Source organism: Papio anubis, chromosome 16 (genome assembly GCF_008728515.1).
Source record: "Papio anubis isolate 15944 chromosome 16, Panubis1.0, whole genome shotgun sequence".
NCBI classification, from domain to species: Eukaryota; Metazoa; Chordata; class Mammalia; order Primates; family Cercopithecidae; genus Papio; species Papio anubis.
Genome location: NC_044991.1, coordinates 25,692,624 through 25,718,536, shown reverse-complemented (window position 1 = coordinate 25,718,536; position 25,913 = coordinate 25,692,624). Strand labels below are relative to the sequence as shown.

General features: G+C 47.6%; 1 protein-coding gene across 2 annotated transcripts in view; it reads right to left on the bottom strand.

The window, feature by feature from the left end:
* The window catches only part of KIAA1671 (KIAA1671 ortholog), a 252,553-nt gene that overhangs the window by 175,539 nt on the left and 51,101 nt on the right, over positions 1–25,913 (bottom strand). The window contains exon 2 of one of the 2 annotated variants that reach the window (XM_009216959.3): positions 272–423. The gene's annotated coding sequence lies outside the window, so the exon portion shown is untranslated. Of the gene's footprint in view, positions 1–271; positions 2,106–25,913 lie in introns of those variants that run through there. The other variant, XM_017945179.3, reaches the window with a different exon arrangement.

The following is a 25,913-nucleotide window of genomic DNA, read 5'->3' as shown; positions in this document are numbered from 1 at the left end:
ATTGGAAAATTTCCATCCACAAAGATCCCCACCAGAGTTCTAAGGCTCCAGAATCCCACCCAGAATCAGGGCCATTGGCCTTTAGGGCCAGCCCTTGTGACCTCTGGAAACCCTGATCGGGGATACATACGTAAGAGCCAGCACATGAGACACGGAACAATGACAGGATTCAAAGGACAGAGAGAAAATTTTCTGGCAGAACCCACAGGCGCTCTCCACGTCCCTGGACACTCCAGCCCTCAAGCTTCGGTCAAGCATGGGCCCCACTTACCGAAGCTGGCAGGCCCTGGGTCAGGGGGTGTGACTGCCGGGGAAAGCCAGTGGTGTCACATGTCATCGTGAATGGGGCTGTCCACACACTTCCATGGTAGAAACAGGAGGGGGGAAAGCAGACTCGTCCCAGCAGGCTGAGTTTCAGCAGGTCTACGGAGACACAGGATGACAGCCTCAGTTCCGGATTTCTGGCAGTATGGGAACAGACGGCACAAAAGCTTTCAAAAGCTCCAAATGCATCCGCTGGCATCTACTCCAGCTTGTAAAACGTATGCTCCTTTTGGCTTTTCGATTTTGTAGCCTTATATGTACGTGTGCATAAATAGTGCTGAGCCCACAGTACGTGCTCAATAACAATCTTCCCTGTCCTCTGATACGTTTATTGAGCACCTACGGTGTGTACAAAGATGAGCATGAACTATCCCCAGCAACCATGCAACTCACAGTCTTCTGTAAGAAACACACACACACACACAGCAATTACAACTGGGTAACAAATGTCACTTTTTAAATGCGGGATGTGGGGGCAAATAGGAGGACTGATTGCCTAGAATTGGAACTGGTGGTTCTGGACAACTCGCTTGACTTAAAGGAGGTAGCTGCTGAGCATTCAAGGTGCTGAGTCACTTGGTACCTGCTTCTGCTCATCAGCAGTGTTTGGACATTGTACCTCTTTGAAGCCCTCCAAATGCCTCCTCGGGGCCTTTGCACATGCTATGCCTGTTCTCTGGGACAACTGTCTTGCTCATACATAGACACAAGTCCACCCCTCAGACCACAGTTCACACATCTCTGTCTCCCTTCAAGCCGGTGCAACCCCCTGCTACCTGTTCACAGAGCACCACATATACTCAGAGGCTTGGCAGGACTCAGCATAGCTGCACTGTTGCATTCAATAGGACATCATCCTTCACATCAGCTTCTCCCATTCAATGGTAAGTCCCCCAGAGGACACCCCAAATCCCTAGTGGCTAGCACAGCAGCCTGGCACATAAAAGTACCAGGTACCTGATTATTGAATAGAGAAATAAATCATTGTTGAGTTACTAAGTAAATGAATGAAGAATTATTCTTCTGCCCCTGCTGCCCACTCTCTAAGATGCTAAATAAGTCCGTCCAGGTACCATGATTCCCATGCCAAATGACTCTAAGCAATCTGGGACATAAGATGAGTTACTCTAGCTGTGGCTGTGGCTACTGAATGACAGAACCAAAGAGCTGTGAAGCGTTCAGCCAGAGGCTCAGTCCACCAACCCTCACCCAGAGACCCCTATCAGTTTCACAAGCCAGAGGCTCAGTCCACCAACCCTCACCCAGAGACCTCTATCAGTTTCACTGAGTCACACAGAGGAGCTCCACCCTGAGGGCAGGCACCTGCTGCATCCACATTAACCTCACACTGTCACGCCAGCTCACCTGCCCAAATGTGGAATGAATGAATGCTTCTCTGCATGGATTTTCCTGGGAAAAGAGTCACCAAGAGCAACCATTTGCTGAATTAGGATCAATGGTACACAAATGTCACCCCACTTTGGGAACCTTGAACCCACCTCAGTGACTATACTGCATGGAAACAAAAGGGGAAGGATAAGATAAAGTAAGTCCCTTGGTCCACACTCCTCTACACCAAACAGTGCCTCTGTGACCCGTCATCTGCTTTGTGTCTTGAACTGCCTCTCAAGTTACCATTGCAAATGCCTAGCAGATGCCTGGTATGTAAATACAGTTGCACAAATGAGTCAGTGAATGAAGTAATAAATCAATGAACAAAGAAAAGTAAAAGGAGTTGTTTGGGGTTTGCTTTTTGTTTGTTTGGTTGGGTTTTTATTTTTGCTTTTTTTTTGAGACGGAGTCTTGCTCTGTTGCCCAGGCTGGAGAGCAATGGCGTGATCTCAGCTCACTGTAAGCTCTGCCGCCCGGGTTCATGCCATTCTCCTGCCTCAGCCTCCCGAATAGCTGGGACTACAGGCGCCCGCCACCTCGCCCAGCTAATTTTTTGTATATTTAGTAGAGACGGGGTTTCACCGTGTTAGCCAGGATGGTCTCGATCTCCTGACCTTGTGATCCACCCACCTCGGCCTCCCAAAGTGCTGGGATTACAGGTGTGAGCCACTGGGCCCAGCCTGTTTTTCTTTTTGAAATGGAGTCTCACTCTGCCACCCAGGCTGGAGTGCAATGGCGTGGTCTCAGCCTTACTGCAACCTCTGGCTCCCAGGTTCAAGCAATTCTCTCCCCTCAGCCTCCTGAGTAGCTGGGACTACAGGCGCATGCCACCAGACCTGGCTAATTTTTGTATTTTTAGTACAGACAGGGTTTCACTATGTTGGCCAGGCTGGTCTTGAAATCCTGACTTCATGATCCTCCTGCCTCGGCCTTCCAAAGTGCTGGGATTGAGCCACCATGCCCAGCCTAGTAAAAGGAGTTTTTAAACCACCATAGTAGATGGCTCCGTAATATTTTAAAGTCCTAGCCAAACCTAGAAACCCATGATTCTCAGGTTTTCATTAACCTGCTGTAAAATACAAGGAAACCAATTTAACTGTATGCTTTAAAGCTTTCTTTTAAATCGCATATGTTACACTTGATTTAAGAGATGTTAGCCTCTTCGAAAACATTTGTGAAGCCCACTCACAAAGAGGCTAGATGCTATTTATTCTTGGGGTGGACATGTTCACTATTATTTATTATTTATTTATTTATTTTTTTTTTAAGACAGAGTCTCACTTTGTAGCCCAGGCTGGAGTCCAGTGGTACAATCTTAGCTCACTGCAAAGTCCGCCTTCCAGGTTCAAGTGATTCTCGTGCCTTAGCCTCTGAGAAGCTGGGATTACAGGCATCCACCACCACACCTGGCTATTTATTTATTTACAGACAGAGTCTCGGTGTGTCACCCAGGCTAGAGGGCAATGGCGCGATCTCGGCTCACTGCAACCTCTGCCTCCCAGGTTCAAACGATTCTCCTGCCTCAGCTTCCCCAGCAGCTGGGATTACAGGTGCACACCACCACACCTGGCTAATTTTTTGTATTTTTAGTAGAGACAGGGTTTCACTATGTTAGCCAAGATGGTCTTGATCTCCTGACCTCGTGATCCACCTGCCTCGGCCTCCTAAGTGCTGGGATTAGAGACGTGAGCCACCACACCCGGCCACCCTGCCTCTTTTTTTAAACAGTGTATTAGCTGAGCATTATGACCAAAGCCAAGTCAACAAGACCTCCCCAGAGAAAGAAGGGAAACCAAGTCTGAGCCACCTCTAGTTTCATATGTATGTAAATTATCATGGAGGGCAGCACGTTGAACAGATGGAAAACAAGGCATCCATCTGGGGAGGTCAGGACGCTGTGGTAGGACTGTGAGAGAGGGGACATCAGTCTGACCCCAGGAAGTGGACTAGCAATGAGTGTTTCTCTACTGTTGCTGAACCTGCCAACTCCACAAGCTTGATCTCCCCAAGCTTAATTTGCAAAGTGCAAAATCCCCATCTTCTGCCATTTCGTGCAGGAAAAAAATCATTTGTTTGAGAAGGGAGCCACCCAAGAGCAACAGGTGCTGAAATTCAACAGGAGTCATTCGAAAGCATTCATTTGTCCAGCCTTCTGACCCTACTTCCGCCAACTCTCACTGCCTGCCTCCCAAGCGCCAGGTTCTGTGCTTGGTGCTGAGGACGCAGCCATGGAGCTTGAAGCCTCCTGGGGAAATCTGAGCGATTCACAAGAGAGAAGGGAAGAAAAGCACTTCCATTCAAAACCAAACAGTTTGGCAGCTTTTCTCCCAGATTCAGAGGCGTTGATTCATTCTAACAGCTGTTGAAGATCTTTCATAATTACGCCCTAAAATTCGATCAGAGAGCTTATCAGTCATTTATTCAGTCTCTGGCTGCCACTTCCTGGGAATGCCACCATGTGGCGAGGGGCGTGGGCTGGTCCTGACACCTTCCAGCATCTTCCAGAATGTGACCTTAGCCCCCAAATCTGCAAATCCATCCTGTGCAGTGAGCCAAGAAAAGAGCCAGGAACGCATTGGCAAAGTGCACGCTGATGTCCTCCCAGAGAAGGGCTGCTGTGCACAGGAGGTCTGTCCTCCAGAAAGGGCCCGGTCAAAATGTCAAGTATCACTGGAGTATGTACATCCTCTTGTCTCTGTCCCCATGACTGTGGCCTTTCCTTCCTTCCTTCCTTCCTTCCAATACACAGTTATCAAGCATCTATGTACCAGGCTCTGGGCCAGGCGCTGGGCCAGGCGCTGGGGACACAGCAGTGAACAAAACAAATTAAAAACCCTGCTCCCATGGAATGGTGATTTACGAAGATGAAAAAAAGGACAAAAACAAAAAACAAAAAACAAAAAAAAAAACAAGGTAAGGACAAGCTCCAGAATGTTACATAAGTGACAAAAAAAGAGGGAATGTGAGAAGGTCTAGCCAGGGAAGATTTCACAGAGAAGGGATATTTAAAATCAGCCTCTGGCCAGGCGCAATGGCTCATGCCTATAATCCCAGCACTTTGGGAGGCCGAGGTGGGAGGATCACTTGAGCCAAGGAGACCAGCCTGGGCAACATGGCAAAAACCCATCTCTACTGAAAAATACAAAAATTAGCCAGGTGTGGTGGTGCGTGCCTGTAGTCCCAGCTACTCAGGAGGCTAAGGATTCTCTGAGCCTGGGAGGCTGAGGTTACAGTGAGCCAAGATCACATCACAGCACTCCGGCCTGGGTAACAAAGCCAGACCTTGTCTTAAAAATAAAAGAGTTGGCCGGGCGCGGTGGCTCAAGCCTGTAATCCCAGCACTTTGGGAGGCCGAGACAGGCGGATCACGAGGTCAGGAGATCAAGACTATCCTGGCTAACACGGTGAAACCCCGTCTCTACTAAAAAAATACAAAAAAACTAGCCGGGCGAGGTGGCGGGCGCCTGTAGTCCCAGCTACTCGGGAAGCTGAGGCAGGAGAATGGCGTAAACCCCGGAGGCGGAGCTTGCAGTGAGCTGAGATCCGGCCACTGCACTCCAGCCTGGGTGACAGAGCGAGACTCCGTCTCAAAACAAAACAAAAAAATAAAATAAAATAAAATAAAATAAAATAAAATAAAATAAAATAAAATCAGCCTCCTCACTGACAATCCTGCCTCAGCTGTGGCCTCCTCCGATCCATTCACCTAGTAGTAGCCAGGGGTGTCTCCAACGTGCAAGCGCCAGAATGTCGTTCCCCTGCTCAACACCCCCGTGTCTCCTTGCTGCCCTCTGAATAAAGGCCAGACAGGATCCAGATCCTCTTCGTCTCCCCAGTTTCATTCTAATGACTGACACCACCCCATCTGTCTGTCTGTCACATACACCCACATACTTCAGCACAATGAACCCCAGACAGGCCACAAAACACAGTGTACACTTTCTCGCCTTCATGCCTCTGCACTGCCCTTACCTCACTACCTAGCTTAATCTCAATGCCACCTCCTCCAGGAAGCCTTCTCTAACGCTCCATGAGTGGGTCTCATTCAGGTGCTCCTCTGTGCTGCAATATCTCACTTCCTGCTTCCCCCTCGCCCAGCACTGAGGAATACCTGGTGACTACCTCTGTTTCCTCCACTAAATGGTGAGCTCCTAGCAAGAAGGGTCCTGGGTCCTGTTCATGGCTGTATCTGGAGTCTGAACCATAGGAGGCATTAAGCCAGTGTGCAAAAAAACACCTAAGAGAAGAAAACAGTAATACTCAATGTAGACGTGAGTGTGGGAAAATGGATTTCCTTATCTGGTCCTGCGATAATGTAAATTGTAAAAGCAATTCGGCAATATTCACTTTCAACTAACATTTTTGAGACCCACGTCAAGAGTCAGGCACCATGCTAAGTGACTCTGTGCATCTTGTGCCTTCTCTCATTCATCTTCTCAACAAGTTGTGCTGTTCAAATTATTAATTACCACCATTCTTACAGATGAGAAAAAAAATATGGTCCAGAAACAGCCAGTTCAAATTCCCACTGCTAGTGAGGGGTAGAGGTGGGGTTGGAATTCAGGCCTTCTGACTCCAAATCAAATATTTTCCCCTCACCCCGGCAAAACACTTACTTCTTTTCAACTCAGTAATCAGACTTCTAAAAATGTATTCTCTGGAAGTAATCCAAAAGAAAAGTTATATGCACAAAGATGTCCTTTGCAGTGTTATCTAACCAAACACAGCAAGAATATACCCCTGGCAATTACACCTAGTTGAAACAACCCAGGACTCATAAACATTTGAAATGTTACAAAAGCTGCAACGTGTCAGCAGGAAGAGCAGACCTCCAATTCCCAGCCTGCGCAAAAATCCCATCACACAACAAGTCTTGAGTTTGGAATCAGAAAAGATGGTTGCCTTAGCTATAATAGGGCAACTTTGAAAGAACATATCTCAGCCAAAGGTAAGGGGGTATGCACAGGGAAGTGGAAGCACTTAGGATAATTGGTAGGGGAAGCAAAAAGGATATATTGTTTTGTATTCAAGGCCATGACAATAGCAAAGGTTGTTTATACAAATGACGGATGTCTGGAAGAGAACAGGCACAAATGGAAAAAAAAAAAAAAAACATGCTGGAGACCTGGGTTGGACTTGTTGGTAAATTTTTAAATTCCTTTTTATGCCCGTGAATGTTGTTTGTGCAAACAGCTGCTTTTTTTACATCTCAATACCAGAGGTTTTCCTCTGAGCTGTCTTTCCATCATCGATTTGAAAGGTAGAGGTGCTAAGACTATCTCCTGCCCACTTTCAGAAGCAAAGCATAAAAATAACTATCGTGTATTAAGCTCACACCATGCGCCAGACACTACACTAAATGCTTTACAAGGATTATTTCATTTCATCCCTTTACCAACCCAGAGGCAGGTCCTATTACAACTTCCATTCTACAGATGAGTAAACTGAGGTTGGAGGAGTGCTGTGACTTGCCCGTGGGTGGCTGGAATTGTGGATCCCACCCTGCCTTCCTATCAGATTTCTACCAAAATCCACATGGGCTTAACTAAAACAACTGCTTGTTATGGTGTTCAAATGTAAAAGGCACTTCCCACCCATGAGAGTGGCTATTAATTAAACATACAACACACACACACACACACACACACACACACACACACACACAAAACAACTACTGGAGAGGATGTGAAGACACTGGAACCTTATACCTTATGAGAGTGGCTATTATTAATTAAAAACACACACACACACACACAACTACTATTGGAGAGGATGTGAAGACATTGGAACCTTATATCTTGCTGGTGTTGTGAATATAAAATGGCACATCCACTGTGGAAATCAGTATGGGAGTTCCTCAAAAAATTAAACACAGAATCTTGAAATTCTACTCCTAAGAGTATACCCCCTAAAATTGAAAGCAGACATTTGTACACCAATGTTTGAAGCAGCATTATTCATAATAACCAAAAGGTGTAAACAATTAAATGTCCATCAATGGATGGATAAACAAAATGTAGTCTATCCATACAATGGAATATTATTCAGTCTTCAAAAGGAAGGAAATGCTACAATATGCTACAATGTGGATGATCCTTAATATGCTAAGTGAAATAAGCACACATGTAAGGACAAATACTGTATGTATAATTTCATTTATATGAGGTGTTTAGAATAGGCAAATTCATAAAGACAGAAAGTACAATGGTGGTTGCCAGGGGCTGGGGAATGGGGAGTTATTGTTTAATGGATGCAGTTTTTCAAAATGAGAAGATAAAAAAGTTCTAGAGATGGATGGTGATGATGGTCACACAACAATGTGAATGTACTTAATACCACCAAACTGTACACTTACAGATGGTTAAAATGGTAAACTTCATGTGATGTATATTTTACTGCAATTAAAAAAAAAAAAAAAAAGCAAAAACCTACAAACAACTAAAAAACAAATATAATGGGAAACAAATGCTGAAGCTCTAATTACCACGTGACCCAGCTCACGGGGGCCCATGTCCTTCAGGCGAATCTCTATTAAAAGCTCTCATGGTCTACTTGTCTGGGCAGGGAATGCGGTGGGAACGTTCCTAATCACAATGGTGACACACTCTAGTAGGGGAGGAGGACAGGAAACACTGAAATTTGGGAGGTATCCTGATGGGACAGACATGGGGGTTATACAAGCCCAAACAGTGGTCAGGGAAGCTTTGCTAGAAGAGAAGGTATCCCAACTGAGACTGAGAGAAGTCAGCCAAGCAAAAGAAGAGGCTGGTGTCAGCAGAGGAAACGCATATTCAAAGGCCCAAAAGCATGGGATAAACATGGTCGTTGGAGCCTGAGCGCTATTCCTTTACCCTCTGTGGGGGAAAGCAGGACTGTGGAGAGGTTCAACTTTCTAAAAATGGGAGGTGCCCGGATGGGGCAGAATGTAACACTTTAGTTACACTGAAGACACTTCTGTTAACTTGAGTCCAGGTTGCATCCAGGAGTAAGAAGCCCTGGCTTATGAGCCAGAACAAGACGGTTTTAGTCAGGGCGATCCCACCTTCTGGTTTACCTGGGATAGGCCCCTTTTACTCTCTAAGATGTCCAGGTTGGCCAGGCGCGGTGGCTCACGCCTGTAATCTCAGCACTTTGGGAGGACGAGGCAGGCGGTTCACAAGGTCAGGAGATCGAGACCATCCTGGCGAACACGGTGAAACCGCGACTCTACTAAAAAATACAAAAAACTAGCCGGGCAAGGTGGCGGGTGCCTGTAGTCCCAGCTATTCGGGAGGCTGAGGCAGGAGAATGGCGTGAACCCGGGAGGTGGAGCTTGCGGTGAGCCGAGATCGCGCCACTGCACTCCAGCCTGGACAACAGAGCGAGACTCCATCTCAAAAAAAAAAAAAAAAAAAAAAAAGATGTCTAGGTTTGGGCAAAAAATTATTCAATCATCCTACTTTTTGAAAAATTGGGGTAAAACTCACATAACATAAAATTTACTATTGCAACCATTTTAAGTTCACAGTGCAGCATCGTTTAGTACATTTATATCATGCAACTGAGGTAGGAGGTGGGACTCAACTCTGCAAGCGGGGCTCAGACACCAGACCAAATTGAGGACTAGCTAAAACAGGTCAGGGCAGAAGTACCTCCCTGTAAGACCTGCCCACCAGTGTGCCATTGTCAGTCTACCAGTGCCATGGCAACATCCAGAAGTTACCACCCCACTTTTCTTTTTGAGACAGAGTCTTGCTCTGTGGCCCAGGCTGGACTGCAGTGGCGCAATCTCGGCTCACTGCAGCCTCTGCCTCCTGGGTTCCAGTGATTCTTCTGCCTCAGCCTCCTGGATAGTTGGGACTGCAGGTGCACACCACAACACCCAGCTAATTTTTGTATTTTTAGTAGAGACAGGGTTTCACCATGTTGGCCAGGCTGGTCTTGAACTCTTGACCTCAGGTGATCCACCGCCTCGGCCTCCCAAAGTGCTGGGATTACAAGCATGAGCCATCGCACCATGACCAGTTGTTACCACCCCTTTCTAGGGCAACAACCTGACAACCCAGAAGTTACCAACCTTTTCTATAAAGTTCTGCATAGGCCGGGCGCGGTGGCTCAAGCCTGTAATCCCAGCACTTTGGGAGGCCGAGGCGGGCGGATCACGAGGTCAGGAGATCGAGACCATCCTGGCTAACATGGTGAAACCCCGTCTCTACTAAAAATACAAAAAACTAGCCGGGCGTGGTGGCGGGCGCCGGTAGTCCCAGCTACTCGGAGGCTGAGGCAGGAGAATGGCCTGAACCTGGGAGGCGGAGCTTGCAGTGAGCCGAGATCGCGCCACTGCACTCCAGCCTGGGTGACACAGCGCGAGACTCCGTCTCAAAAAAAAAATAAAAATAAAAAAATAAAGTTCTGCATAAACCATCCCTTAATTTGCATATAACTAAAAGTGGGTATCAGTGTGACTGCAGAACTGCCTGTGAGCTGCTACTCTGGGCACACGGCCTACAGGCCAATTCTGCTCTGCAAGGGGCAACACCTCTGTGGCTGCTGTACACTGCTGCTTCAATAACAGTTGCTGTTTATGCTGTTTAACACCATTGGCTCACCTGAATTCCTTCCTGGATGAATCTAAGAACCCTCCCCAGGATAAGTCCCTATTCTGGGGCTGGCCTATAGTGAGTGCATCACAACCATCACCCCTCTGCAGTTCCAAAACATCTTCATCACCCCAAGGAAATCCCATACTCACTTAGCAGTCACTCCCCATTCCCCTCTCCCCCAGCCCCTGGCAACCACTCATCTACTTTCTGTCTCCACAGATTTGCCATTTCTGGATATTTTGTAAAAATGGAATCCGGCCAGGCGCGGTGGCTCACACCTGTAATCCCAGCACTCCGGGAGGACGAGGCGGGAGGATCACGAGGTCAGGAGATCAAGACCATCCTGGCTAACATGGTGAAACCCAGTCTCTACTAAACAAAATACAAAATACTAGCCAGGTGTGGTGGTGGGCGCCTGCAGTCCCAGATACTCGGGAGGCTGAGGCAGGAGAATGGCGTGAACCCGGGAGGCGGAGCTTGCAGTGAGCCAAGATCATGCCACTGCACTCCAGCCTGGGTGACAGAGAGAGACTCCGTCTCAAAAAAAAAAAAAAAGGAATCTGTGTCCTTCACCCTAGTTTTTGTCCCACCTCCTCTATGAACCTGCAGTGACGACTTTGGGCAAGCCGCTGCCTTAGTCTGGGCCTCAGATACAAGAGGTTGAAGAAGGCTTGCTAAATTTCCTGCCTCTTTTTTTTTTTGAGACGTAGTCTCGCTCTGTCACCCAGGCTGGAGTGCAGTGGCGCGATCTCGGCTCACTGCAAGCTCTGCCTCCTGGGTTCACACCATTCTCTTACTTCAGCCTCCCGAGTAGCTGGGACTACAGGCGCCTGCTGCCACGCCCGGCTAATTTTTTTGTAGTTTTAGTAGAGATGGGGGTTTCACTATGTTAGCCAGGATGATCTCTATCTCCTGACCTGGTGATCCGCCCGCCTGGGCCTCCCAAAGTGCTGGGATTACAGGCATGAGCCACCATACCCGGCCAATTTCCTATCCGTTTTAAGATTCTGTGATTCTGATTTGGCTCAACCCCAAGACTCATCAGTTCTGTGTTTTCCACTTCTCTCTGCAACTGATACATTCCCCTGACAGAGAACAACCTTCTGGATTGTGAGATGTGTGTTCTTAGTCTCTTTTAAGGAAGCCCCTGTGATTCTTGGCTGGGCACAGTGGCTCACGCCTGTAATCCCAGCACTCTGATCATGAGGTAAGGAGATCGAGACCATCCTGGCCAATATGATAAAACCACATCTGTACTAAAACTGCAAAAATTATCCGGGCTTGGTGGCGCACGCCTGTAATCCCAGCTACTTGGGAGGCTGAGGCAGGAGAATCGCTTGAGCCCGGGAGGTGGTGGTTGCAGTGAGCTGAGATCGCGCCACTGCACTCCAGCCTGGGCAACAAGGGCAAGATTCCGTCTCAAAAAAAAAAAAGGATCCCTGTGATTCCTTAAAAAGTCAGTGCTCAATAAAAAATTTTTGAGGGGGTGAAATCAAATTCTTCCTTTGCAATGACAGGAGTAGCAGAGCTCATTTTCGTACGGAGTGTGTACTGTTTCTGTAAGAATTGCCATAATTAGACAAGTCTTGACTCCTGTGTAAATTCCATCATTAGAGTTCGGCGCATCTGGCGTTTCTGACTGTGGGATCCAGGGGAACAGCTTGAGATGGCTTTCCCCAAACTTCCCCTGGACCATGGGATGTAGGTAGGGCACACTCACACCCACAAAAGCATTCTGTGGTATATTAAAAGACTGTGGGAAACGCTGGGTTCAACAATGGTAAACAGGTGTCTGTCCAGCAGGACTTTTCAGAGCCTCTAATATGTTGATTTGCCTTTTAGACCCTCTAAAGCATAATCCAAACTGCCTCACCCCAGGCCTCTTGTCTTGTCCAAGTGCAGCTGCTGATGTGGAGAAAGAATGTTACAACTTATCTTTACCCCTCTGCTTAAACATCCGCCTTTTCAATTTTCTTGACCTGTTCCTTCCTGTGCCGTTTCAGTTTTCATTGGCTTGTTCCTTCCTACAATTGGTGCTATTTTTGGCCTGGCTGACCACTCACTGAAACCATTAATTAAGCTGCTGTTCCTTCCCCCACCCCCCCCCACCCCGTTGTTTTTCTCTGGATCCAAAATTGGCAAACTAGAGTCCACAGGCCAAACTAGAGTCCACAGGCCAAACTAGCCCACTGCCTGCTTTTGCAAATAAAGTTTTATTGGAACACAGCCACAGTCATTTATTTACATATTATCTATGTATCTATGGCTGCTGCCATAGATACAATTTTTTTATTTTTATTTTTTTTAAGAGACAAGGTCTTACTCTGTGTCCCAGGCACAATCTCAGCTCACTGCAGCCTCAATCTCCTGGGCTCAAGCAATCTTCCTACCTCAGCATCCTAACTAGTTGGGACTACAGGCATGCACCACCATGATCTGCTAATTTTTTAAATTTTTTGTAGAGAAGGGCTTTCGCCATGTTGCCCAGACTATCTGTGGCTTCCTTCAAGAGCCTTTATCTATGGCTCTGTCTTAGTGACAGACTTGACTAGTTGTCACAGAGGCCATATGGTCCACAAAACCTAAAATACTTACTATAGCTCTTTACAGACAAAATTTGCTGACCCCTGCTTTAGACTGGGGAGATCTTAGTCTCCTGAGAGACTGGACTTCCCCCAAGGGTGAGATGTCCTCTTTCAAATACCCAAAGCTCTTACGGTATTCTGGCTGAGCCTCACTTGAGCCCTCCACTAGACGTCTTTAGGAGTTCCACATGATAACGACAGAAAAATTTAATACACACAAGCAAAAGTGCTTTTAATAACCGTAAATCCAGCCAGGCATGGTGGCTCACACCTGTGATCCCAACACTTTGGGAGGCTAAGGCGGGAGGATAGCTTGAGGCCAGGAGTTAGAAACCAGCCTGGTCAACATAGCAAGATTCGTTATGAAAGAAAGATAAAATAATTTACTGGGTATGGTGGTGTATGCTTATAGTCCCAGCACTTTGGGAGGCTGAGGTGGAGAATTGCTTGAGCCCATGAATTTGAAGCTGCACCACTGCACTCCAGCCTGGGTGACAGAGTAAGACCCTGTCTCAAAAAATAAAAATAAAAAATTCCTAAATCCCATCATTCTGATGTACAACAACGTTGACATTTCCAATAAAAACAAGAACTCATGGTCAAAATTAAAATGGAATCAGATCATGCATCCTATTTAGAAGCTTGTTTTTTGTTGTTACTGTTTCATTTCAAACTATGGTCATGACCATCTTTCAGGACAATAGCTATACACCCTATACAAAAGTTTCTACAGCTTTCATCGTATTCCATTATATGAATATTAGATAACCCATTCCCCACTATTGGATCTTTAATGGTCAACATGCCAATCAGTGAACCTTACAACCAACATTGCAATGAACACCCATATACAATTAATTTCCCAAGTGAAATTTTGCCTAGAATTGGACTATTTGGTTCAAAGGGTGCATGTTTCTGGATATATGCAGAATCACACGTCAGGAAAACACCTCCCATGGTGACTCAATTCAAAGCTTTGGAGGTCAGGGTTCTTAATCCCTCCCCTGGGGCAGACCCAATAAAGATGTCTAATGAGCAATAAACCAGGGCCTTGCCCTCACTCGGAGCTTTACTGGCTCTGCTTTATGGCAGGATCATCGTAAGCTTGACTACAAGGTTTCCAAGGGCAATTGGAACAGTTCACAGAGACAAGTGAGTCTGGGACCAGCCCAGCGGCTGTGTGTGTCCAGCCTGGTGTAGGAAGAGGGAGCAGGAAGGAAGACCCAGCCCTGGAACTGGTGTTCACAGCAGAGGAAACTCAACCCCAAAGCTCAATTCAACATAAAACACAGCAGCACAATGCTTGACTCAGAAAAATCTAAGCCTAACACGCTCTCTCCTTAGGGAGACTGAGATGTGCATATTGCATTGCAGGAAATATAAAGAGATAGTTCCCTTCAAGTACAAATAGATTTCTTTTTTTTTTTTTGAGACGGAGTCTCGCTCTGTAGCCCAGGCTGGAGTGCAGTGGCCGGTTCTCAGCTCACTGCAAGCTCCGCCTCCCGGGTTTACGCCATTCTCCTGCCTCAGCCTTCCCGAGTAGCTGGGACTACAAGCGCCCGCCACCTCGCCCGGCTAGTTTTTTTTGTATTTTTTAGTAGAGACGGGGTTTCACCGTGTTCGCCAGGATGGTCTCGATCTCCTGACCTCGTGATCCGCCCGTCTCGGCCTCCCAAAGTGCTGGGATTACAGGCTTGAGCCACCCCGCCCGGCCTACAAATAGATTTCTGAAAGAATAAGTTTACACTGGTCCAAGTGCTGCCTATGTGCAAAGCTCCAAATCCTGGGAAGGTCTGATCACTCCCCAGCTCTAAAATCATCAGTGGCTCCCAGTGTCCATTGCCTTGGGCAAGGTATTCAATTCTCCCCGAACTCCCCAAAAAAAACAATCAACCTAGTCAATACGGCAGACCCCGACCAGTCTCACATTCTCAAATAAATACAACGACTTGAGTATCTTTTTTCATGCTATTCCTTCTTCACAGACAGCCCTTTACTCCCAACACAATGTCCATTTGCCTGATTCCCACCCATCCTTTTACAGCAGCTTAAATGAGGCCTCTTCCAGGAAGCCTATGCTGATTTCCTGGGCCAACATGACTTCCAACCCTCCAGGGCAATTGACTTGATTAAATGCCTTGCACAGGAAAAAAGCTTGAGACTCTCTCCCTAACACAATTTACATCAACCATCCAACCCCATCCCACTCTACCCAGAGGATACACCCCTCCACTCTCAGTTCCCCTTCCCAGAACCTACTCAGTGCCTGGCACGGGATAGACCCAGTGGGGCAGGACTGAGATCCTGAGAGGTGGGAGGTAGCCACCTGGGACACAAGATGACTTTAGGAGGCTCTGATATCCAGGCACAGCACTAAAGCCCCTGGTTTCCTTTCTAATCCTCATGGGAGCTTTCTGAAGTTGCTAGACAGTCTGCTGGGTGCCACTATGACTTTTAACACCTACATCTCCATCATCTGCTCCTCTCCCAATTTAACGGAGAAATAACAGCCTCATGCTCAGACCATTAGCTGCTGTAGTAGCAGCTGATTGTTTTTATTGTATTTAATTTTTACTGTTATTTTTCTAGTTAAAGCAAGCAACACTGGTTTTGTTTACAATAGAGTTTTTGAAAGGTTCTTTTAAAAACAAATATGTTTAACTTTTGAGAAAGGGAAAAGTGGCCCTGCACGGAATCCCAGCACTTCGGGAGGCTGAGGCGGGTGGATCACCTGAGGTCAGGGGTTCGAGACCAGCCTGGCCAACATGGTGAATCCCTGTCTCTATTAAAAATACAAAAATTAGCTGGGCGTGGTGACGCATGCCTGTAGTCTCAACTACTCGGAAGGGTGAAGCAGGAGAATCGCTTGAACCCAGAAGGCGGAGGTTGCAGTGAGCCAAGATCGTGCCATAGCACTCCAGCCTTGGCGACAGAGAGACTCCGTCTCCAAAAAAAAAAGAAGAAAAGAAAGGGGAAATTAAAAAAAATAAAATAACAGTACAGGGGTTAAGTGGCTACAGTAATAACTCATGGGGTTTAATCTGAACAGGGAAAATCACCAGTCAAGTGGAAAGAACATGATATTGGCGTCAACAGTGCAGATGCAAGCTCTCTGGCAGCTTCCCTCCTTAAAACTAACAAGCCAGAGACTTGCTTTCTCAGCTTCCTTTGCAGCTAAAAGTGGCCATGTGACCCAATTCTGATTAAAAAAAATTTAAGAACTTAAGGGGAAATGGGAAAGACTTCTATGGAAGCTTTTGCTTTGCTAATAAAACAGACGTGATGAACCAGGCGCAGTGGCTCACGCCTGTAATCCCAGCACTTTGCGAGGCCAAGGTGGACAGATCATTTGAAGTCAGCAGTTCAAGAACAGCCTGGCCAACGTGGTGAAACCCTGTCTCTACTAAAAATACAAAATTAGCCAGGTGGGGTGGCAGGCGCCTGTAATCCCAGCTACTCAGGAGGCTGAGGCAGGAGAATTGCTCAAACCCAGGAGGCGGAGGTTGCAGTGATCCGAGATCACACCACTGCACGCCACCCTGGGCAACAGAGCAAAACTCTATCTCCAAAAAAAGAAAGAAAGAAAGAAAAAGAAATAACCACCACAACAACAAACCAGGCAGGCCAGGCACAGTGGCTCACACCTATAATCCCAGCACTTTGGGAGGCTGAAGCGGGCGGATCACCTGAGGTCAGGGGTTCAAGACCAACCCAGTCAACATGGTGAAACCCCATCTTTGCTAAAATTACAACGATTAGGCCGGGCATGGTGGCTCACACCTGTAATCCCAGCACTTTGGGAGGCTGAGGTGGGCGGATCACCTGAGGTCAGGAGTTCGAAACCAGCCTGGCCAACATGGTGAAACCCCATCTCTACAAAAAACACAAAAATTAGCTGGGCATGGTGAGGCTTGCCTGTAATCCCAGCTACTTGGGAGGCTGAGGCAGAAAAATCACTTGAACTCAGGAGGTGGAGGTTGCAGTGAGCCAAGATCACGCCATTGCACTCCAGTCTAGGCGACAGAGTGAGACTTCGTCTCAAAAAAAAAAAAAAAGATTAGCAAGGCATGGTGGCAGGTGCCTGTAATCCCAACTACTCAGGAAGCTGAAGCATGAGAATTACTTGAACCCAGGAGGTGAAGTTTGCAGTGGGCCGAGATCACGCCACTGCACTCCAGTCTGGGCAATAGAGTGAAACTCTCTCAAAAAAAATCCAGGCAGATACAGCTTGTGGTGCTGCCTCTCCTTCCTACCTGGATCAAGAATATGATGTCTGGAGTCATGGCAACTGTCTTGGGACCAAGGAACCACAAGCCTAAATTTAAGGATAGTGACATGAAAAGTAACTTGACATATATATAGTTAAGCCACTGCCCTAACTCTGAGCTGCTCTCCTCTCCATTTTTTATGTGAAAAATATTAAAAAATACCCATTTAAGCCAGTGTTGGTTTGGGTTTCTGTGACATGCAGGCAAAAATATTCCTAATGAACACAGGGAGTTTGGCACAAATGGATTCAGTGGACAAATGTCTTCTAAGTGCACACAGTGGCTGTGGTTCCTTTAACGGAGCCGCTTCACCTCTCAAAGATCCATTTCTTTATGAGTAAGGTCAGTGATACTTACCTCAAATCTGAGGATTAAAGGAGATAGTGCATGTAAAACACCTACCAGCAGACTGCGCACGTAGTAGGTCTCTACGAATGCACAATAAATGTGCAAATAGAGGCCGGGCGCGGTGGCTCACACCCGTAATCCCAGCACTTTGGGAGGCCAAGGTGGGCAGATCACAAGGTCAGGAGTTCATGACCAGACTGGCCAACATAGTGAAACCCCGTTTCTACTAAAAATACAAAAAATTAGCCGGGCGTGGTGGCGGGCACCTGTAATCCCAGCTACTCGGGAGTCTGAGGCAGGAGAATCGCTTGAATCCGGGAGGCAGAAGGTGCAGTAAGCCAAGATCGCACTATTGCACTCCAGCCCAAGCGACAGTGCAAGACTCTGTCTCCAAAAAAAAAAAAAAAAAAGGACAAACAGAATATAAAGACTCGCATATGTATTTGTAAGTTGATGGGGTTGCAGGGGGGCAGGGAGAGGGGAACTGCCTAAATGTTTAAGATCCAAAGCAATAGCTCCCTAACAGAACAATCTGGGAGAGGCAGTAATTCAAGGGAGTCTACCTTTATCCACTGTCGAATCATGTCCTGTTTCACAGCTGGGGAGAGGGGGATGAGGGCACTGGTAAGCAGATAATTGCTCAGTCTGCCTTGTGATCCATACCAGTCTGTCACTCTGTACAGGTCTCTGGATTGGGTGCAGGGAAGGCACTGGGAGCAGGCCCATGCCTGCAATCTCAGCACTTTGGGAGGTCCCAAGGGTAGATTACAAGGTCAGGAGGATCGAGACCATCCTGGCTAACAGTCAGTGAAAATGCCTTCTTTACTAAAAATACAAAAAAATTAGCTGGGCGTGGTGGCGGGCCGTGAAACCGGCCACTGGGAGGTTGAGGCAGGAGGAGTCACTGGAACCCGGGGAGGAGGCCGCAGTAAGCCAAGATCACGCTTACTCACCAGCCCGGCAACAAAGCACTCACCCCAAAAAAAAAAAAAAAAAAAAAGAAAAAAAGTGGGAGTGGCTGGAAGGCAGGAAGAGCAGTCACATCCCAGCACTTTGGGAGGGGTGTGAGACCTGAGGTCAGAGTTTGAGGACTAGCCTGGGCCAAGCATAAAAACCCCATCTCTAACAAAACAGCAAACAGCCCTGGTGTGGTGGATATTAGGTACCCTGTAATCCCAGACAGCTACCTGGGAGGCTGAGGCGGGAGAATCACTTGAACCTGGGAGGCAGAGGTTGCAGTGAGCCAAGATTGCCCCACTGCACTCCAGCCGGGCGACAAAGCAAGACTCTTTCTCAAAAAAAAAAAAAAAAAAAAAAAGTGGGTAAGGGAAGTGCCAAGAAATATAAACACCAAACGACATCCCCTTAAGCCAGGAGACAAGAAAAGCCTGAAAGGGTGGTTGAGGCTGAACCCATGTCTTGGTGCTGTGAAGTATCGGGTCCATCTCTGTCTGCGGCACAGCCCTCTCCTCTCCACTCCACATTCCCGTTTCCATGCCATCTATACCAATAAACCCAAAGTGATAAAATGACAGCTGACAGGTCCTCTCCTGGTTTTCCCAGGAGTATCTCTGTGCCTCCCATGCCCTTCAGGCAACCACTGGCTCCTCCTCCTCCCATACCTGAGTCCAAGGCCCCATGAATGCATCAGGGCCTGGCACTGCCAGCCTCAGGGCATGACAACAGAACCATTTCTGGGCCTCTGTATAGCTGAAGAGACACACTTGCCCTAACCACAAAAAGGGAACTCAGGCCAGAGCGGTGGCTCACACCTGTAATCCCAGCACTTTGGGAGACTGAGGCAGGCAGATCATGAGGTCAGGAGATCAAGACCATCCTGGCTAACACGGTGAAACCCCATCTCTACTAAAAATGCAAAAAATTAGCCGGGCGTGGTGGTGGGCGCCTGTAGTCCCAGCTACTCGGGAGGCTGAGGCAGGAGAATGGAGTGAACCCGGGAGGCGGAGCTTGCAATGAGCCAAGACCGCGCCACTGCATTCCAGCCTGGGTGACAGAGCAAGACTCCGTCTCAAAAAAAAAAAGGGAACTCAGCAAACCATTGCAAGTTTTTGGGCTCCACTGTCCTTAGATCTGTAAGTGCTGGGCCCTGGGAAAATCTGGTTATTAGTCATTATCATCCTCAAATCACTAACAATGATTTTGTGCCAGACAGCACATTAAACGAATCTCCCCCATTCAACCCACTCTCTGAGGTTGGGTTTCACAACAAGGCCCATTTCTTGGATGAAGACAAGGAAGGTTTAGCAACTGGCACATGTGGTGGAGCCAGGATTTGAACTCAGGTGGTCTCAATCTAAATCCCACCCTATTTATCCTCGAAGCATCAATAGTTGCTGTGTTATTAAGTGCTACCTAAGTGCTCGGTGATATGCCAAAGGCTCTACATGCATGTCTGTTAATACCCTCAACGACCCTCCTGGGGTTGCTACTATTATTAACCCCATTTTACAGGGTGGTAAATTGAGGTCTGGAAAGGCAAAGTGATTTATAGAGGTCAACCATGTAGTGAGCTGATGAGGGAGGGCAGACAAGCACCAAAATTGGGGCTTGGCCTGGGAGGGCTCTTGGCTTTGCCCAGGAAGAACTGGTGAGCCAATGGTGTTAGACAGCAACTTTTCTTTTCTTTTTTTTGAGACAGAGTGATCTCACTCTGTCTCTCAGGCTGGAGTGCAGTGGCGTGATCCCGGTCACTGCAAGCTCCGCCTCCCAGGTTCAACAGATTCTCCTGCCTCAGCCTTCCAAGTAGCTGGGACTATAGGCACCTGCCACCACACCCAGCTAATTTTTGTATTTTTAGTAGAGACGGGGTTTCATCATGTTGGCCAGGCTGATCTCGAACTCCTGACGTCAGATGATTCGCCTGCCTTGGCCTCCCAAAGTGCTGGGATAACAGACGTGAGTCACCATGCCCAGTCAACAGCAACTTTTCTTGAAGTGGCAGTGTACAGCAGCAGCAGAGGTACCGCTCCTTGCAGAGCAGGGCTCCCCCATAGGCAGTGCACCCAGAATGGCAGCTCAGAGGCAGTCCTGCAGTCATATTTATACCCACGTTTAATTACATGCAAGTCAAGGGGAAGATTATGCAGAAATTTCTAGAAAAGGGGTAGTAACTTCCAGGTCATCAGGTGGTTACCATGGAAAGGGGACATAACATTTGTGTGTTGCCATGGCAATGATAAACTGACATGGCACAGGTGGACATGTCTTATGGAGAGGGGCTGTCACTTCTTCTCTGTTGCAGCTAATCTTCAGTGTGGTCCAGAGTGTGAGCCCCACCTCTAGAATCAAGTCCTGCCTCCTACCTCAACACTAGCCGACCTTTTTTTTTTTTTTTTAGACCACGTCTCGCTCTGTCGCCAGGCTGGAGTGCAATGGTGTGATATCGGCTCACTACAACCTCCACCTCCCGGGTTCAAGTGATTCTCCTGCCTCAGCTTCCCGAGTAGCTGGCACTACAGGCACACACCACCATGCCCAGCTAATTTTTATATTTTTAGTAGAGAAGGGGTTTCGCCATGTTAGCCAGGATGGTCTCGATCTCTTGACTTTGTGATCTGCCCGCCTTGGCCTCCCAAAGTGCTGGGATTACAGGCGCGAGCCACCGCGCCCGGCCAGCACTAGCAGACCGTGTAACTCCAGGGTATCACAAGTCCTACCCAGCTTAGAGCAGGTATTCTGGCAAGTTTTGGGGGCAGAACATCCTTGTCCCTGAGGCATGGTCTGGTGCAGGAGGCAGGCATGGCCACAGATGGTGACCACAGCAGTGAGAGGCTCAGAGGCACGACTGAAACCCACAGAAGAAGAGCTTGCAGTAGACAGAATAATGCCTCCCAAAAATGTCTGGGTCCTAATCCCCAAAACCTGCAGATATATTGCCTTCCACAGCAAAAGGGACTTTGCGGATGTGATTAAATTAAGGCTCTTGAGACAGGAAGATTATCCTGGATCCTCTGAGCCCAATGTCATCACAAGGGTCCTTATAAGAGAAAGGCAGGAAAGTCAGAGTCAAAGACAGAGAATGTGAGAACAGAAACAGAGGGATGTGGGGCCGAAAGCCAAGGAATGAAGCAGCCTCTGGAAAACAGAAAAGGCAAAGAAATGGATTCTCCCCAAGAACCTCAGAAAGGACACACTCTTGCTGATCGTCAGAACTGTAAAGTAAGAAATCTGCTTAAACCACTGAATTGTGAGAATCTATTACAGCACAATAGGAAACGCATACAGAGCTTAACTTGGCTGGGGAGACAAGGGGAGGGCTTCCCGAAGGAGGCAGCACTGAGCTGAATGGCTGCCTGAAAAACCCCAGGGCCCACAGCTCTATGAAGTTCTTTGTCTGGGTCGCCCCCCAGGGCCACCAGACACCTTAATTCCCCCATTCCCAGTGGTTAAGCATTTCGCAACATCAAATGCCGCCGGGAGGTAGGTCCTAGTATTGTACTTCCCATGCAGTTACTAAAATTTAATATCGGTTCATTTAAAATGACATTAAGGCCGGGTACAGTGGCTCACGTCTGTAATCCCAACACTTTGGGAATCGAGGTGGGTGGATCACCTGAGGTGGAGTTCGAGACCAGCCTGGCCAACATGGTGAAATCCCCTCTCTACTAAAAATACAAAAAAACTAGCCAAGGCATGGTGGTGGGCGCCTGTAATCCCAGCTACTCGGGAGGCTGAGGCAGGAGAATCTCTTGAACTTGGGAGGTAGAGGTTGCAGTGAACCAAGATCATGCCATTGCACTCTAGCCTGGGCAACAGAGTAAGACTGCATCTCAAAAAAAAAAAAAAAAAGGACATAAAAGTGGCTATTCAGTGCTCTAGTTGCACAGGTGTCATTTCAAGCACTCCACAGGCACACAATCCTAGGTATGCTGTGGGAGAGCATGCAAAGTTCTCCTGGAGAGCACTGTAGAATCCCATTATACAGATGGGAAACTGAGGCTGAGAGAGAGGAAGTCACCTGGGTAGGAAAACGCAGAGCTGACACTCAAAACTTACATCTTCTAGCTTCATTCTCTGCCTTCTCAACACAGGAAGACACAGGGCTGATGATCTGACCCCGGGTCCAACCTTATTTAAGTTAACCACAAATTACTCCCCCACTGGAAGGAGCTATGTATGACCTTTGGCATCACTGAGAAGAGTTTATTTTGGCGTCTCTGTCCCTCTGCCTTAAATGCAGGGGACACTACCACGAGGCAGGTAAAGTGGAGGTCTTGGGTTAATGAAGGGTTCTGCTTAGCGGAGGAGCCAAGGAATGAAGTGAGTTATTACTACAGGCACAGAACACTTGGGGTTTAGACTGGGGACTGCAACAAGTTTGCATGATCCACCACTGCCCGTCAACCCCCAAATCCATCATCTTTATTAACCAGCATACAAGCACTAGGAAAATCTCCATCTCCGAGGCCGGAATTATACCAAAACACCTTGGAGTAACCTTTCAATTTCTTTTTTTTTTTTTTTTTTGAGACGGAGTCTCGCTCTGCCGCCCAGGCTGGAGTGCAGTGGCCGGATCTCAGCTCACTGCAAGCTCCGCCTCCCGGGTTCACGCCGTTCTCCTGCCTCAGCCTCCCGAGTAGCTGGGACTACAGGCGCCCGCCACTGCGCCCGGCTAGTTTTTTGTATTTTTTAGTAGAGACGGGGTTTCACCGTGTTAGCCAGGATGGTCTCGATCTCCTGACCTTGTGATCCGCCTGTCTCGGCCTCCCAAAGTGCTGGGATTACAGGCTTGAGCCACCGCGCCCGGCCTTTTTTTTTTTTTTTTTTTTTAATGGAGTCTCGCTCTGTCGCCCAGGCTGAAATGCAGCGGCGCGATCTCGGCTCACTGCAACCTCCGCCTCCCGGATTCAAGCGATTCTGCTGCCTCAGCCTCCTGAGTAGCTGGGAATACAGCGCCACCACGCCCAGTTAATTGTTGTAGTTTTAGTAGAGATGGGGTTTCACCATGTTGGGCAGGATGGTCTCGATCTCTTGATTTCGTGACCCACCCGCCTTGGCTTCCCAAAGTTCTGGGATTATAGACTTGAGCCACCGCACCCAGCCAACCTTTCCATTTCTAAGATAACCTTTGCCACCTACAAGGAATTCATTCAGGATTCACTGATTGAGAGTTAATGAGGTATAATTAGTACAATCAAATCTTCTACACTTTTAGCTAAAAGCAGTTACAAAGAGTTTCAGAGGAAAAATAAAATACAATTAAGAGTAAGTTTTAAATTTGTTCCCTGGAGGGCAGGGAAATGGGCAGATGGTAGGAACAGGGATGGGAGAGAGACGTTTCACTGTCTATCCTTTGGTAACTTTTCACTTTGAATCTTGTCAATGTATTAGCTAGCCAAATAAATAAAAGTTAAATTTTAAAACATTTAGGTACAATATGGACATGAAGATCCCATTTCAGTTGGGCATGGTGGCTCACACCTGTAATCCCAGTACTTCAGGAGGCCAAGGCCTCACTTGAGTCCAGGAGTTCAAGATCAGCTTGGGCAACATAGTGAGACCCCATCTCTACAAAAATTACAAAAATTAGCCAGGCGTGGTGGTGTGCACCTGTAGACCCAACTACTCAGAACGCTCAGGTCGGAGGATCACTGGAGCCCAGGAGTTCAAGGCTGCAGTGAGCTACGATAAAACCATTGCACAACAGCTTGAACAGCAAAGTGAAACTCTGTCTCAAAAAAAAAAAAAAAAAAAAATCGGCCGGGCACAGTGGCTCACACCTGTAATCCCAGCACTTTGGGAGGCTGAGGCAGGCGGATCACAAGGTCAGAAGTCCAAGACCACCCTGGCCAACATGGTGAAACCCCATCTCTACTAAAGATACAAAAAATTGGCTGGGCAGGTGCCGTGGCTCACGCCTGTAGTCCCAGCACTTTGGGAGGCTGAGGCGTGTGGATCACGAGGTCAGGAGATTGAGACCATCCTGGCTAACACGGTGAAACCCTGTCTCTACTAACAATATAAAAAATTAGCCAGGCGTGGTGACAGGCGCCTGTAGTCCCAGCTACCTCGGGAGGCTGAGGCAGGAAAATGGCATGAACCCAGGAGACAGAGCTTGCAGTGTGCCGAGATCGCACCACTGCACTTCAGCCTGGGTGACAGAGTGAGACTCCGTCTCAAGAAAAAAAAAAAAAAGATACAACAAATTAGCTGCGTGTGGTGGCACATGCCTGTAATCCCAGCTACTCAGGAGGCTGAGTTAGAACTGCTTGAACCTAGGAGGCAGAGGCTGCAGTGAACCAAGATCTCGCCATTGCACTCCAGCCTGGGTGACAGGGCTCAAAAAAAAAAAAAATTCTTTTACATTTGATACAGATGCACATGGATGGGTATATAAATTTGAATATATGGGTATTGAGAGAAAGTATTGGAGGAACATGTGTGAAAATGTTTACAAAAATTATCTCCAGTGGCCGGGCGTGGTGACTCATGCCTGTAATCCCAGCACTTTGGGAGGCCGAGGCGGGTGGATCACTTTGAGCTCAGGAGTTCGAGACCAGCCTGGGCAACATGGTAACACCCCATCTCTACAAAAATTAGCTAGACATTGGTGGCTTGTGCCTGTAGTCCCAACTACTTGGGAGGCTGAGGCTGGAGAATCACTTGATCCCCGGAAGGGGCAGTTGCAGCCAGCTGAGATTGCGTCACTGCACTCCAGCCTGGGTAACAGAGTGAGACCCTGTCTTAAAAAAAAAAAAAAAACCCATGAAGTTAAAACACAAAGTTAAATGGACTGATTTTCCAAATATACAAATGTCACAGCATTCAAATGTTTCTCAAGGAGGGTTCAGCAGCCACCATTGGTGCCCAGCCCTGTGCCCTCAGCATTCACCTCTAGATGCAGAAGGTGGCCTGAGGACATCTGCAGTTTTTCTGGCTAAAGGTTTGGTTTTTGGCTGTGGGAGCAACTCAGGTCAGAAATGCAGCCAATTAATGCCCCAGAGCAGCCCTCCACCAAAGACTAACGGAAGTTGGTGTATCAACACCCCAACCTCCCTCCCTCCTCTGGGGAAGAAGCCTGAGGTGTGTGGTTTGGATAACACACTGTATATAGCTTCTTGCCTTCCCTATCTCACTTTCCACTCTCATCCAACAGTGCTGCTGGGGTCAACTTACCAAAAAGCCATTCATGTTCCCATCCTTGTCTCTGGGCCTGCTTCTGGGGGAGCCTAACCTAAAACAGCTGAACATGCTCAGCTTCCCCTACTCACTGGTTACCAATGGTTACCAGGAGCAAAAACTCCAAAGTGGTTTTCTTCCTGGATCATTAAACCACAGCACCTCCATGACAAATGCTAAATCCAAAAATAAGGCAAGCCTGCTTGTTTTTTAGGGCAGGACAATGGGAAAGAGGAGAGAGAAGTGTTTTTCCTAACCAGAGGTGGGACACTTGC